Genomic DNA, 6,079 nt, shown 5'->3' on the forward strand with positions numbered 1-6,079 from the left:
CCTCATAGTAAATCTCTTTCTATATATACACATCCTATTGGATCTCTTTCTCTGGAAAACCCTGACTAATACACTTGCCAAAGCTACACAGCTACTCTTTCCTCATTCTGCCAGTCTTTTTACCCACTCTCCTCCCTCCACACCTCACCTTGTCCCTGGAGCCTTTCCTGCCTGAGCCCCCTCACCTATCTTATCTCACATCCAGACACTGGCCAGTTCTTGCCTCCTCGTACCTCCCTGAATCCTTACGGGGCCATTCTCGTTGCAACTCTGACCCTGAGTCCTACACACATCTGGGTGGTCCTGTCAGGGAGCAAGGGTCTCAGCCCAAAAAAAGGAGGCTGTGTGGAGTGAATTCTCCCGTCCTATGCCACTACTCCTGATGACCCAGATGGAATCATTCAATCATGCCACGCCTGTGTGACTGTCCCCATGCCAGGCCGATGTCCTACCAAGGGGAACAAGTCACAATCCTGGCCCTCCAGGAACTCAGAGTCTCACAGAGGAAATGGACCAGAAGTTGCCCCTGGGTGAGAAAACACAACCAATGGTATGAAAAATGGCAGCAGGTTTTGCAGGGGCCAGAAGGGGCCAGGATGGAAGCCACTGCTGTTATCCCAGAAAGAGGCCTGTGGCCCGGAAGAGAAAGTGACACATTCAGAGTGAAGAGGAGTCCCAAGCCCTGCTTTCAGCAAGCTGGGAGGTGACTGGGCACCAGTGGAAAACCAAGACAACTGCAGAGAGCACACAACAGTAACCTGAGGAGACGGACAAGAAGGGGGCTTGGCAATTCCAGGAAGAAGTGGGGCTGCAGGGAACTATGTTGGAGAGGCTTCCTGGAGAAGGAGACAGAAAAGAGCTGGAGAAAGAGGTCTCACTGAGGGCTGAGGGTGGGAACTGAGAGTTCTGAGGCAGGACAGGCCAGGACAGAGGGAGCTGACTTCTCAGCCAGAGTCATGGCCAGCCAGTCAGACAGGCGACTGGCGAAGGCCCTCTGAGGCACGTCTGCAGCAAAGCCTTTGTGGAGGGACCTCGAAGGCCAACCCAAGACCTTGGGAGTAGGCAGCTGGCTTCCCATGGCGAGTGTGGCCTCGGACGGCCCCGCCCCATCCTAGTGCGCCCAGGGGAGAGCTGAGCCCTGAAGCTGGCCCTGCAGGCCACCCCCAACCGCTCCAGAGCTGACCCCAGTGCGTCACAGGGAGTGACTCAAGCCTCTGCAGCAACAATGAGTGGGACTGACGTCAGGCTGGGGGCCCCTGACAGTGGCCGGCTTGGCTGTGTAGCCAGCACCCTGCCCGCTGACCCTCTGATCCGAGCCAAGCCACAGGGGCCATGAGGACCAGCTGTCCCCTCTGACATCTGCCCCCTGGGATCCTGCGCAGGGGTTGCTCCACCTCCCACCCTTTCTGGATGTCACTCCCAGCCCCACCTCTTCCCAGGCAGAGGAAACGGCTGGGCGGATGAGAGAGTGGCAGAGAGCATGAGGAAGAGGTGGCGCCCAGCCCAGTCTCATCAGGCAGCCTCTAGACCTGGGCTGGGTGGGAGGGGGCGCATCTGCTGCCCTTTCCCCTGGGACACATGGGGCTCTGTCCTTCTGTGACAGGGAAGGGTGTTGTGTCTCTTTCTCTGAGAAGATCTACGTAGTTGTCTCTCTGACCAAGCTGGGGTGGTGCTTTATTTCTGTGTCCTGCCGGGATAAGGGGTCAATCTCGCCTTCCTGCGAGGTCTGTGCCTCTGTTCCTTTGGGAGGTGTGTGCATATCTGTTGTTCTTTGGGGCAGAGGATTCTGTGAGGCTATCCTTGCAAAAGAAGAAGGATAGCTGTTTACCCACCCTTGGTAAGGGAGTCTCTCCACCTACTCCTGGGGGGGCTGCTTTTCTGTCCCAGGTTTCCTATCGGGTGGGGTCATCTCTGTAGCTATCCTCATGGTACCCCAGTTACCTGGGATGGGGTCCAGGTCTGCTGCTTGGGCTACCCCAAGGCTGGGCGCCCCGGGTGGCGGCCCTTTCCCTCTGATGTTCCTTGACTAGGGCAGCGGCGGTCAGCACCCTGCCCACCCGGCTCACAGCTGGGCACTGCTCCCTGCTAACGCAGCACGTACCAAGACAGGCCCCCCCTGCACCCCCCTCCCCAGCCAGCTGCCACCCCAGGCCCTCACAGCCCAGCTGGCATGATTTATGGTCCTGAGCCAGCACCTGGGTGAGACCTTGAGGAGACCTCAAATGGCCCCCCCGGCCTGGCAGGGTCAGGGCCCAGCAGGAGGCAAAGGGGAACCAGGGTGGTGGGCAGGATGGCTGGAGCATGGGCCTAGGGGTGGGGGACGGGAGGCAGACGTCAAGGCCAGAGCCTCCAGGGCCCCAGAGCCTTCAGAGTCCAGCTGGGGACCCTGGAATGTGCCTCCCGCCCTCAGAATGTCCCTGGCTGTGTGGGGAAGGGGATATTGAGGGGGTGGAGGGGGGTTTCCTCAGCCTTGCACTCCTTCCTGCCCTTCCCACAGGGGGCTGGACGTTTCCAAGTCCCACTAGGCAGCCTAGGCCTTACCCAATCAGCCCCCAGCCCGGGGGCCAGGGCAGGGCTGGCAGCGGGCTGAGCCTGCAGCAGAGAGAAGCAGCGGTCTGGGGCTCCAGGGAGAGCAGAGCAGCCGCCCGCTGAGCTGTGGGGCTGCAAGGCCAGGTCCGGACGGGGAGGCAAGGCGGACGGGCGGAGGCGCACCCCTTCAGCCTCACGTTCTGAGAAGGCCCAGCAGCCCTGGGGTCACGGCTAAAGTCAGGGGCTCGGTGGGGCTGGGGCTCGTCCAGATTTAAGCTAAAACACGCTGGGAATCCTCAGACCCAACTCTCACGTGAGGGGGACGCAGCACTGCCCTCAACCAGAACAGGCCCAACACAGCTGCCTCACGGCTACGGAAGGACATCACTCGACCTGCGGACTGTCCAGCCATCACCCAGCAGCCTCCCACCTCTGACAGGCTCTCACAGGCTTCCCTCTGCAGCCACAGAGCCGGCTACCACCCAGCCCGGCGCGTGGACACTCAGAGCAACCGTGCGGTATCGTACAGCTCAAGTACCGGCTGGTTGCCTGTGACCTTCAGAAGCTTCTCTACTTCCTTGAGGCCGACCCTCACCACCTAGCTCCGTAACCACGTCCGGATGTAGCAGTTTCCCCTATCCCAGGCCCCCGTGAAGGGCCATCGGCCCCTGCTCAGAGCCTAGACCTCAGAGCTATGGCCCCAGTCACCGAGCCGCCCCCAGACTGGGGAGGGGGCCAGGGCCTCTGGGCACAGGGCCCTGCGTGGGTGGGGTGCTGGGAGACAGGGAGGTAGGCTTCCTGGGTCTCCTGTGAGGACAAACAGCGGGATTTGAGGCCTTGGAAAATCCCGCCTGGGATTCCAGGCCCTGCCGGCGTCACTGCCTTTTGACTATTGTCCCCTACGGAAACGGCCCAGCCCCCGGGCTGCAGGGACAGAGCGGCCATTGTGAGGCCCCACCAGGCTCAATGCCCCCTTGTTCGCCCTCCTGGCCCCTAGCAAGACTCAGAGGCCAGTTCTTCCAGTTGCTGGTTGGAAAGAAAAGGCCTGCCTGCAGGCTCCAGCCCTTGGGCGGGGCAGGGCGGGGCAGGGCTGGAGAAATCAGTCCCCCAGCCCGTACCCCAATTGCCAGAGTCCCGGAAAGGAGCCACCATCCATGGGGCTTCTTTCATTTACAAGGACAGGGAGACCTAGTGGTTAAGTAGTTAGACCCATGCAGCTCAGCCACTTAGAAGTCAAGTGACCTTGGGAAAGTCATTTCCTTTCCTCTGAAATGAATTCTCCTCTTTGGTAAAAACAATAGCTATTACTCATTGGGTGCCTGCTACAAGGCAGGCACTGTTGGAAACACTTTGTATACATTCATTCATGTAATCACTATTAGCAACTTTGTGAAATAGGTACAACTAATTTCCCCATTTATAGATGAAAACACTGAGGCACAGAAGGGTAAAGTGACTTGCCCAAAATTGCACAGCTAGGAAGAGCTGGAGCCAAGATTTAAAGCCAGGTAGTCTGGTTCCGGAGTCCTCGCTCTTTACCCCTCTGCTGTGTTGCACGCTTTCCTTACAGTGTGGTACCGAGGGCTAGAAGTAACAAATATCATATGAAAGGAACTTGGCGGATGATAAATCCTAATATGTGGTAGCTGCTGTCATCACTATGGGGCCTAGATGTCTATAGGGACCGAGATTCTCCACTGCCCTGGCCCATTCCCAACCCCTGGCCCCTCCTCAAACACCTTTTGCTTTCCCCGGGGGCCTGCCCTGTGCTCCACATCTGTCTTTGCCAAAGAGTGATTCAGAGGGAGAGGGACTCAGTCCAGCCACAGCTGGTGGGGGACTTCCCAGCAAGCTCTGCTCCTAACCAGAGTACTGCCACCAGACTCACCTCCGCGTGGAACAGATAGGAAACCAGGGCTCAGTGAGGAAGAGGGGCTTCTCAGAGAGCAGCGTGGAGCTGGGGTAGGGCTGAGAACAGAAGCAGATCTCCCAACCACCCCACCCCTAGCCCCGCCTTGCCAGGTGCTGGTGCTGTGACACAGGCTCACTCACGAGCTCTGGCGGGGGTGCCAGGGATGCACGCTTGGCAGTCCGCACACTGCTGGCCGTGGCAGTCATCATGCACAGGGCCCAGGACTCCCCAGCCCACCCCACATGGACCCTTCAGAACAGAACCTGAGCAAGGGCGGGTGGCTGGGGACTCCTTGGGGAACCTGCAGACTGGGGCTGGAGCAGCAGGGAAGGCCCTCGATTCGGTCCTACTGCAGAGCAGAGCCCTATTTTGTTCGACTTCCATCCAGCAGGGGCTGCCCTCATCCAGCCAGTTCCTCGGGGCTGTGGAGGTAGAGGTTCAGGGGTCCTGGGCCAAGGGCCCTGCTGGGTCATGAGGCTGGAAGGGCACTGAGAGCAGGGAAAGGGGCCGGACCCCGCGTGGCTACCTTGGGCCTCGGGTTAGGGTCAGGCTACATTCATGTTTCTCGAAAGAGTGGCCTCCAGGCCTCCAGCCTCACAAACACCTGGGTGCTGGGCAAAAGTAGAGCTCCAGGAGCCCCACCCCGTCAAATCCGAGTCTTTGGGGTAGAGCCTAGGAATTTGTTTTTGTTTTTTTTTAAAGAATCAATTTTATTTATTTTTGGCTGTGTTGGGTCTTTGTTGCTGTGCGCAGGCTTTCTCTAGTTGCGGCAAGTGGGGGCTACTCTTCGTCGCAGTGTGCGGGCTTCTTATTGCGGTGGCTTCTCTTGTTGCGGAGCACAGGCTCTAGGCGCGCGGGCTTCAGTAGTTGTGGCACGCGGGCTCAGTAGTTGTGGCACGCGGGCTCAGTAGTTGTGGCACACGGGCTTAGTTGCTCCGCGGCATGTGGGATCTTCCCCGACTAGGGATCAAACCCGTGTCCCCTGCATTGGCAGGCGGATTCTTAACCCCTGCGCCACCAGGGAAGTCCCTAGGAATTTACATTTTAAGCCAGCTAAGCATCTGATGGGCTTGGGGGATGGAGAACCTACGTGGGGGTATTTGGGCACAGGTAGGGACCTCAGAACAGTTTCCTTGCCAAGAGGGTGCTAGACGCGTGGGGAGAAATATTGAAAATGGCGATGGGAAGAAAACTTCTACTGAGTAATGATAGCTGCTATCACCATCCTGAGCTGCCTTGTACCCAGCCCTATGGTGAGCACCACACCCACACCCTCGCAATCCCAGCAGCCAGGTGAGGTGGGGAATGCCCTCCTCCTTGTGTTACAGATGTGGAAGCCGAATCAGAGGCCATCACCCCAGGTTAGGAACTTACAGCCAAAGCCGGTGCTCTTATCCCTGGATGAATCAGCCTCCAGGCGCAGGCCCCATCCACGAGCCAGGCCTGCTTCCCAGAAGCTTTCTCCGTGTCGGAAACTAGTCTCGGTGCTTTGCATAACAACCCCATGAAGCAGCTGCGATTATTTCCACCTTTTACAAATGAGTAAACTGAGGCCAGTAAGCTCAGCTTGGTAACATCCAAGATTTATGGGTGCCACCCCTGCCTCTCATGCCATTTGGGGGATGGGTGGTAGGGGGG

This window comes from Globicephala melas, chromosome 10 (assembly GCF_963455315.2).
Source record: "Globicephala melas chromosome 10, mGloMel1.2, whole genome shotgun sequence".
Taxonomy (NCBI): domain Eukaryota; kingdom Metazoa; phylum Chordata; class Mammalia; order Artiodactyla; family Delphinidae; genus Globicephala; species Globicephala melas.